Here is a 10,501-nt window from a genome sequence, read left to right as displayed (position 1 = left end):
AGTAAGTCCTAAAAAGGAAGATTTCTACACTTTTCAGTTCTATAGAGGAGCAGATGGATGATGGTAAACTCTAAGTGCTTTCCTGGCTGCCTGCCTGACATCCTCTGAACAAGGGCTAATAATAATATCACTTAAAAGAGCTGCTGAGAGGTTGGATTTGTTTCGCTGCTGCAATTTGCACATAATCCAATATCTGAGTTTACTACATCCTCTGCTATGGCCATGGGCAACACGCCCCTGGGTGCAGAGTGCTCACCCACCTGCATGGGCTTGTGCTTACCTTCCAGGAGTAGGAAAGAAGTTGAGTGGATCTGGGTCCTAGTGGCAGAAGTTTCATCGGCCATTTCTCTCCACCGCTCCCACTCTCTTCGGATGGGGGCATGGAGGGCAGCTTGCTCCCACTCCCATGGCTTTGTTCTGCAGCTTTTACAGACTTCTTTGACAGCAGTTTGGAGCCCTGCTCTGAGGGAGGCCAGCGTGATGTCAGCAGCAGACACCATGAGCTCCTCTCTCATCACACACCAGGCTGAGACAGGGCTCAGCAGTGCTACTGAGGAGAGATGTCTCTGGCTAAATGGGCTGCCAGATTAAAAGGTCTGATCCCCTCTTTTTTTCTCCTTCTTTGTTTCTTACAAGATGAGGTCTGTGAGTGGTTGAGGTCAGAGCCAAAAGTCATCACTTTGCTCTCTCTGTCTGAGGGTTAAACCTGACTTTGGTGTTTGCTGACCAGGTGAAACGTGGAGGGCTATGTTTTCACATGAAATGGCTACCAGAAAACAAAATTGTTTTGAGAGGACTTAATTCTAAATGTCTTCATAAAACATCTGAAAATAAGGAGCCTTTGTATCTAGGGAAGCAGGCTTGGTGCTTGGGTCTGTTTGAACTGACTGTGTAATACAGAAAGCACTTGTTCTACACTTCCAGAACCTGAGATCAGGATCAGGCTCAATGGCCCAGCCTGCTCATTTTCTTTAGTTCTTTACTTGTTTTCCTCTCTCTGATCAGCTCTTTAGAAATGGTTGTTGCTGCCCTGGTAATTGTCCCAGCTGCACCAGTCAATTCAGTCTCAGACCGTAGGCCCTCTTGGTGAGAGGAGCAGGTCTGATCTGTTTGCTGGGAGTTTGGCCACTGTATAGAATCATAGAATCAATAAGGTTGGAAAAGACCTCAAAGATCATTGAGTCCACCCTGTCACCCAAGACCTCATGCCTACTAGGCCATGGCACCAAGTGACTCCTGTGATGTCCTGGTCAGGACAGGCAGGTTGTGGTGCTCTCATCACCAGATGGCTGCATTATTGCCACTCCTGTCAGTGCCAACCCACCTGTTTTGATCATTGCCTACTGTCTCTTACTGAGAGGTTCTGCACTACTGGTGTTTGCAGCCAGCCTTTGAAATGCTGCAGAAGGAATCCCTGGAGCTATGGAAATGCATTTCCTTATTCCATAAAAATCATTTAGATTTTGCTGCATTATGAACTTTGAAAATGACAATTTCTCTTCTTGCTTTCATGTTTCCCCTAGAAAAGTTAGTGGTGGATTTTCAAACTAATTGATCATGACTGTTCTTGTGTACCAAAGTACAGTGATGTCTACACAGCAGGGCTGGGATTGCTGGGAGAACCATCTCCAGCCCCACCGCCAGCATGCTCCTCCGCTGAAAATACTGCAAGAGCCTCCAAGGTAGCAGAGCAGGAAGGGGCTGGAGTGGCCTTAGCTGCCATGTGAGGCCCTTACAGGTCTGATGACCAGCTCTGGCTGGATCAGATGTTGTGAAAATGGAAAGAAAGAGAACTGGGCTTCTTCAGTCCTCTCCCTTCTTCTTTCCTCCCATCTCCTGGTGAGCCACCCTCATCCTGTCAGCAGTACCCTACATGGCAGCTCTGTATAAGCACTGCCTGGTGGGACCAGACACCCAGCAGAGGGGATAGGGGTGGTGGAAATGGTCAGTGTGCCCCTGTAATAATGCTGAACAACAAAAACCTACCCAAAAAGGGCATAACAGACATAACATGATGGAGTTTTTGCTCCTGTGTTTCAAATGACACAGAAAGTGACTTTTAGCAATATTTTAAAAGGATTCTCTTTAGGCTTCAAAGTCAAGCACTGGTGGTGAAGGGAGGGAGGGATTAGTATGCGGCCTCAGTTCTCTCCCCTATCTGCATTGTCTTTCAGAGTTTAATTGCCAAATCAGTTGTGCCTCAGGCAGAGTCCAAACTGGAAGTCCAAGAGGCAGAATCAAGACAATTGCAATGCAACATTAATTCCCCAACCTTGCAGCACACAGCTTTGCATCCTGGGTAGCTCTTCTTGAACGTAATTTTTAAGTCAAAGCAAAACATGAAACAAAAAACCTCTGTAGGGAAGGGACTACAATTGTGTAGGAATGGGAACTGAGGTGTGGAGCAAGTAATGAACCTGTTCAGATTCACACACACAAACTGGCAATGAAGAGGGAACTCAGCCTAGCTTCCCAGGAGAGTTTGTGACCACAGGAAGGTGACCCACAGCGGAATATTGCCATGTGACCACTGCCTAAATTGAGATGATTTTTGTCAGTGACTTATCTGTAGTGCCTGCATCTTTATAGAGCATCAGCCTTTCTCACCGTTAGGCAGCCTCTGTCTGCAGAGGTTTTGTACCTGTGCACACAGCCAGGCAGCTGATGGCAGCCGTGGAGGTTCCTGGTGCCTGGGCAGTGCCACTGTGCTGCACTCAGGCGGGCTGATGCGAGAAGGGTTAAGATGTGCGCCTGAATCAGCAGGGATAAATCAAACATTTCTTCAGCCTCTCTTTATCTACATATATGGCCTTCAGCTCTGCCTCCCACCAGATCACAAATGCATCCCTGCAGCTCCCTGCGAAAGAGCCAGGGCTTGACTGACTCTCTCAGAATGCTTTAGGTCCGAGATCATCTGCCCCTTAGTCTGAACTCTGAATTAAACCATCTCGATGCTCAGGGAGCATTGCTTAACCAGGGCTTTGATTTTCTGCACGCCTCAGCTCTGCCACCGGCACATCTGCTACACACAAAAGCCTTTATTTACTACAAGGGATTTGTTGCACAGCCAGAAATGAAAGGGAAATGCTGCTTGATGACTTGAGATCCCTTTGCAGATGCTGTCCCACACAACCACCTTGGGAACCGTGAGCTGCTTTGCAGCCCCTCTTGCAGAAAAAAAACCCTTTCCCCTCTGCCCAGGGCACTCCTCTCTTCCTCAGCCTCCTCCTGGGGGATGCAGCTCTTTCCTTTACATGCACAGATGAGTAACTGCAGAAATCTGCAGACTCTGCTCAGCACTGTTGGGTAAAAGAGAAGCAAGTAAAACTGGGTGGGCCCTCTGTGTTTTGCATGCATGAAATGGCTGCTTGGAGCACAGCTTGGGCTCGTTGTCTGTCTCTTGGGACTGGCTTCAAGGGCTGGATGTGGTGACATTTCCATGTAATCTAAATCAGACTCAACCACCAGACCTGCAGTTATCCCAGGCATGTTTACTGCTTTGTTTTCTCACTGGCATGAAATATCTCCTCATTTACAGCCTGTGCTCATGACTGGCTCGCAGCACTGATGGTTGGGCGTGCCCTCGTACATCCACCTCAACCATGAGATGAAGGTGGCCTCACTCTGCCCAGTGTTTCCTTGCTAAATCATCAATTCATTGCACATTAAAGTGTCAGACAAGATTTGGAAAGCCTTATTCAGAGACAGGAGCATTTACTCATGGGAATAAGCTTCTGTAAGTCATGGGTGTGCTTCTGTGCCCACTGAATAAAAGAGCATGGCCTCTCCTTCGTGCTGTTAGCAGACAGTTCTGGCTCAAATCTGGGTTTTATCTGCTCCGTATTCTCCCAAGACTTCCAGAAAGTCATATCTGCAGTGATTATTCCTGAGGCAGGCTAAAGGCAGGTAGGAACACAGGCAAGGAGCTCAGCACACAGGTGTAAACCTCTTGTATGATCCTGGAGGCACACAGACACAAAGAGAAAGGGGGGGTGGTAGGCGGTTGGGGCAAATCTGCTCTTCCCGTCAGCTATGGGAAAGATTTAACCATAACCACTGACCACTTCTGAGGGCCATGCAGAGCACAATATATGCTGCTTGACTCTAACTTAAAGAGAGGACATAATCTTCTCTTAGGACTTTCTCAAAGCCTAAGGAAGCTTAGAATAACTCTAAGGTTGAAAACAGGGGGCAAAGCAATTATAGCTGACTTGCAGTCTCACAGTTCCACAGGAGGTCTAAGTAGCCTATGTGCTCCAGGAAAGACTAATTCCCAGTGTCAGTGTCTCACCATGTCTGCAAATGTTGCTCTGGCCTTGGTTTAAATCAGATTTTTCTATCAGCTATTCTTCCAGCATCTTGCATTCACATGCATTTCTATCTCCTAGACATGCCTACTTATCTAAGATATTGATTCCACCTGCTTCAGTCCCATCTCCTCTTCAGGTGTTGCAGGTTGCCCTGGCTGGGACAGCAGTAGCTGCATCATTGAGAAGCTGGCCTAACTTGGCAGCTATTTTGCTAGAAACACAGTGGATTTTGAGCATTTGAAGAGACATTGCTTACAATGGACTCTGTGGCTCTAAGTCATTCAAGATGACTCTGGACATTTAAAGATGTAAGAAGCAACCTTTTGGAGTAGAAAAAAAAGTCTGAAGATATAGAATGGTCCTTGATTAGTTTCAGAGGTGTGGTAGGTTAGCCATAACAGCAGGAACTCAGCTGAACTCAATAGCCCAAGCAGACCTGCCCAGCCACTTCAAGTGGGCTCTAGAACATGCCCCTGCATAGCCAGGCAACCAGTAGCTGTGACTGTGAGATTACACACAGCAAAGCAATAGCTCAGGAAGTCTAGGGGCTTGGCTACAGAGGAACAAGTCAGAGACACTCTGTATTTAATAACAGATCTTAGTTTCTGACCTCAGATCATTTTCAAGAGGAGCATAGTGAACTTCTTGTTTTGATTGTAAGGTCACAAGAAGCTAAAGGAAAAGCTTCCTTAAGAGTTGGTTGAGTGATGAAGAGGATGGTGCTTCCTCCCACAGCCATGCGTGTGTCCCATTCACGTTTATGAGTGAGGCATGTTCTAGCAACTGAGCTAGAAGCTGGGCAAGCTGCAGCCTTAATGCAGTTAATCTCTTGGGTCTGACACTCCCTCTCTGTTCTGTGTTTGAGCAACTTTATTTTACCACAGTTTGCATATGCAGCACATATTCACGTTGTTAGATTTTGGCAGCAGGGTGATGCAGTGAAGGAGATGTGATAAAAGCAGAGTCCTTGGTTAGGCTCTAAATAACTGAGCAATGCTCAGATTTGATGTTCCTGGTTAACTTTCCCTGCCTCAAAGAAACAGAGTATGCCAATTAATCCCCATAATGGGAAGTAATTGCATTGCCCTTCCAATCCAGTCTGCAGGGCAAAGACTCCCTTTGCTTTTCAAAGGAAGCAACTGCTGGGCCAAGGCAGATTCCTCAGCAATTTGTTTAGTGTTGGTTTGCGACAGCCTCCAAGATCTGTGCTGCCACATCTGTGCATTTAATGCCATGGACCTGGACATAATTGCTTGTCATGAATATTGCAAAGTCCATTGAAGACCTTTTTCCCTCCAGCAGGGAACCAAACCTGCCCCTGTGATCTGTGTGGCAATGGCATCTGCACAGACCTGCTGCAGCACTTCACACCCCATCAGATACCAGGAGACTTTCCTATCACCTGGAACAGCTGATGGATGTGCCCTGATGACCTCCTGAGGAGCTTGCTCACACAGCATGCAGGTATGTTACGATTCCTTATTGCAAGAAGGGTCCTGGGTGCTGTGTACTGCAAGCTTAACACCCTGCTCTAAAGAAAAAGATGGTTAGATACAAAAATATTCCTCCTTAGCCTTCCTGTGACAGTCCCCACAGTAGTGTCTGAGGTTTGTATCTGGAAAAGATGTGAGCACACTGAGTGTGGTGGTGTCTGGCTTCTAGACAATTCACTGACTGAAGATGTTTCCTTCCTGCCGGTAGAGGCTGGGTAACACCTGGGTGCCTGCAACAGGAGGTGAGATAAAAGTGGCATTCAGATTTTTTGTGCACTTTCCTTAGATAATTGTCTTCTAGTCCAGAGTCCCCTCCAGGGAACAGTGGGGACTAAGCACTGTAAAAAGTAAGATTGTTCCACATGCTTTTCTCTTCCCAGAGAGAAGGCAGCTCTCGTTATAGCCAGCAATGCAATGTGTGGAGCAGTCATTCACACCGTGTGAATGAAACAGGATGTAGGTGACAGAGTCAATTCCTTTCTCTGACTGTGGAGCTGTCCCACTAACTTCACAAATATTCTTGGCTCTTCTTGGATGCAGCAAATGTGCCAGGAGATGAAACTTAGTGTGCTCCTTGCAAACTGCCCATGTGTGCTGGCTTTGCTTTCTTCTTCCCATGCAGACTTTGCCTCATGTCTTGTGTTCTCTGAAGTATCAGTGGTGTCTTTGCCATTGCCCTGGTGCTGGGAAACAGTGGTAGATCCAAACATCAATCCTGCCAGGATTAATGTAAAGAATGTCTTGCTTCATCTTCCCTTTTGTAACTAAATAAGCCATCTTTCACTCTTGTCTGTCGCTCTGCACAAAGCTTTGTAGATATGGGCCTGCAAGTGGTGCCACAGCACAGTGTCGGTCCCCGAGGTTTGTTTTTCTGCATCTTGCCCCAGTACAGGCAAGAGTAGGTGGCCAGTGAGCAGCAGCAGAGAGAGGAGAGAGGAATTCCCATGGCAGCTGCCTGCAGAGAGGGACACCAGGGCCTGTGGCTGATGTGTTATTGATTGCATTGCAGACGTGCACATCCCTATGAGCTGCTGCAGCCTGGGAGTGGAGCTTGGCAGGCTCTGCTGCAGGCTCAGAAGATAGGATGGGCATCTACCTGCTGAACATCAAGTGCCTTGCCCTAATGAGTATGCAAGGGGAAAGCTGTAGGTGCAAAGTTGAGGGGGTCCCTTCTGAGAGGTGGACATGGAAGGCTTTTCTCCAGAGCAGCAACAAAGGCAGTGGAAGGTGCATGCATTGGCATTCATGTCTGAGTGTGCAGTGGGCCAGATTCACATCCCACACACCCCATTGCAGAGTGGTTCCAGCAAAGGGCACAGCATTACTGCTGCTTATAGGTTCCTCACTTCCACAAATATTGCACCTGTGTAAAGAGTTTGAAGTCCCTTGGAGGAAAAAAGTCTTCTGCTGGTGGTGTGAAGCAGCAGGCCAACAGGGATGCTCAGGATTTGTCTGGATAAGAAGCTTTGGTGTTGCCAGAACTCAGTTGATTGCCTGGTGCATCTAATTAGCCAGCACTGTCACCAGTGCTCATCCAGATGAGACAGGAGGCAAGTTGGTATTTCTAACACATAATTTTAACTGTCTGAGGGAAGACTCAGATGTCCTCTTGTGAATATGGCTGACACAGTTTAATAATTAACGTCTCAAAACCCCCAAAACAACAACAAAAGAGGTGATGAGCAAACAATACTTGTTTTCTTCAGTGAAAAATCAGCCTTTCTGGTATGAGCTAATTCACAATCATCTGCCTTGAATTACAACACAACAAAAATTATTTCTTCTGTATGTACAAACAGGAAAAGAAATAATTAGCATGGAAAGACACAAGTGCAACAGATACCTTTAGTTCAGCCATGTAGTCTCTACACAAGTCATACCTGGGATGAGAGCATTTACTACACTCCTTACTGGGTAAATACTCCACAGCCACTGGTAAGTGGGGTTATGCAAAAGTGTGACTCATGGGATGCTGTATTCAAAAGAACAGTTTGGTGGGGAACTTTCCATGCAAGGCCTCAGCATTTCTGCATGGCAACCTCAGGGTCTGGTCTGAGAGAACATGTTCCCTTTAATACTCAATTACAGACTGCCTAGAAGTAGCAGGGAAGCAGAAAACAAAAAGGAAAAGAATCTATTATTGTAAAGTGATTCTTAAACATGAAAGAGTTTAGGGACAAAACGGGAGGAGGAAAGGACAACTTGGGCTGCCAGGAAAACAACCTTCTCAGTTCCCTAGCTGGAAATTGTATGGAGAGTGATGCACTCCTAGACTTAGAATCTCTTAGACTGGCTCTCTAAAACCATATATCCAGTCCTCCTCAAGAGTGGTTCACAAGAGTTTCCACAAAGCTGCTGGCACTACTTGAGAAATCCAAGATTTCAGTGGCACACATCGCTGCTTTCTGAGCACTGTGACATGCAGAAAAGCTGCTGCTGGTGTTCCTGCTTCCTATTAGCTGCTGTAAGGGCAGAATGATTTGCTGCTCTAATGCACTTCAGTTGAATCAGTGATGAATCAGGAGACCCTCCCATGCTCCCATCAAAGATTCCTCAACATCTGCAGAATCTGAGCTTTGATTTTTAAACGAATGCATTTCTGGTCTCTGTGTTTAAAGAAGACACCAAACCTTGAAAGTGGGAAGTGGTGGTCACTGGAGTTAAATCCAGCTGGCAGCCAGTCACAAGTGGTGTTCCTCAGGGCTCAGTGTTGGGAACACTTTTGTTTAACATCTTAATTGATGACCTTGATGAAGACACAGAGTGTGTCCGCACTGAGTGTGCAGGTGACACCAAGTTAGGTGTGAGTGTTGATCTGCATCGGGGTAGGGAGGCTCTACAGAGGGACTTGGATAGATTGGATCCATGGCCAGTGTCAATGGGATGAGCTTCTGGGGTTGGACTTGGTGATCCTGGGGGTCTTTTCCATCCTGACTGTTTCTGTGGTTCTGTGAAGTGAGTGCAAACTGCAGTTATCCTCTGGTCTGTGCTGAGACAGTAAGGCAACAGCAGCATGTGCCATGAAGTCCCTCCCCATCTCCCACCTTTCATCTCAGTATGCTGAAGATTGTCTCTGAAGGGTGATTTTAGAGTCAGTGTTTCTGAGAAAGGCTGTGAGGAATACAGAAACAGGGCTGAGTGACCCTTCTGGGGCACTGACCTGACCCTCCTGCCATGGCAGCACTGAAACACAACTCTCCCCATAAATACATAATAGTTCTTTTTTCATCCACGTTCTGATTACAGGCTTCAGTGCTCCAGGTTAGTGGATGCCACCTTCTGCAACCAAGGCCAAATGCATTCAGGGTCAGTTTGAGCCCATTTGACCACGTGCCAGTATCACTCTTCAGTGTAAATAGCTCTTCTCCTTTCTTGATGCTAACCCCCAAAGCATTTAACAGCAATTGTGCCCCTCTCAGCCTCATTTGCCAGACCAAACTAAAGTGAAGCCCTGCAAGGCTCCTTGAAGCTGGCTCCTACTTCTCCCGTCCCACTAGCACTGTACAGGCTGGTTCCAGTAGGGACTGGTTCCAGTAGGGACTGGTTCCAGTGCATTGTGACAATAGTATTTTCACACTTTCATTGGGAAAAGCCTCCTGAGTCTTTCTTTCCTTATTCTGGCAGGTTTGAGAGTAAGAAACTGATGAGAATTACTCAGATTATTTAAAATATGCTTCTGGGCAGGCAGCTGATGGGGTGGCAACCCTTTGGACAGCTGAAACAGAAGTGGTGAGGCTGAGGTCCCCAACAGCTCAGCCCACACACAGTCTGGAAAGCAAAAGGGAAACAAGGAGAGCTACCTCTTATTTCTTAAACACTTGGGTTTGTTTTATATATATTTATTTACAGCCCAAATGTTCTTCTGTTTCCTTTTCCCTGCCCTGGTGCTTGACACTGCCTCACAACAGAAGCCAGTAAGGAAAACCAGGAGGAGGCTAGAGCACAAAGGCACCTGGTAAGCCTGGCAGGGAGCAGAAGGAGCTGGCAGAGAGAAGCCTACCCTGAGGACATTCCTTGTCCCAGCGGTGCAGCTGCAGGGTGCTCCTGTCAGGCCAGTGCTGTGCATCACCCATACCAATGGCTGCCCTATGCCACCAACAGTTTCCCTGATGGCCTCAGCATGACAGGAACTTTCAGAAAAGATCCATTAGCATAAAATGCAAATAGCAGCAAATCGTCTCTGGAAATGCCCATTGCAGGGCAGGCAGCATAATGGTGCTAATTCCAGTTTCTAAACACCATCACTGCTGTGGGTATTGATCTGACACCCATAATTGATATTAATGGGTTGTATACTCGGTCAGTTGCTCCCTTCTGAAATATCACCTTGAAATTTTCCACTGCTGATGGTACTGAGTCCCTTTCCAGAAGAGGTAGCTGAAATGTGGCCAGAGGCAGTGATATGAGAAGAGGCAGAGATGGAAACAGTCTGGCTGTGGAAGAGTGTCCACAATGAGGGAGGAAAGCAAAGGCAGAGGAGGAAAGGGAGCTGAACTGGGCCATTCTATAGCCCGGCTGTATGTTATGTCAAGTCCTTATCTCTTGCTGGGCCTATTGCCAGTCCAGCTGAGGATAATGATTTGCTTTAGCTGTTAGCTTTGCTCTGCCTCTCTCACCATCAGGAAGGTGCAGCAGGAGTACAACAGGCCAGGCATGCTTGGTGTCCAGCAGGAGTATAACAGACCAGGCATGCTTGGT

The sequence above is a fragment of the Melanerpes formicivorus genome, unplaced genomic scaffold (genome assembly GCF_026170545.1).
Source record: "Melanerpes formicivorus ecotype bairdi unplaced genomic scaffold, bMelFor1.0.p_v2 SCAF_13, whole genome shotgun sequence".
Taxonomy (NCBI): domain Eukaryota; kingdom Metazoa; phylum Chordata; class Aves; order Piciformes; family Picidae; genus Melanerpes; species Melanerpes formicivorus.
Note: the sequence above shows the minus strand (reverse complement) of the source record.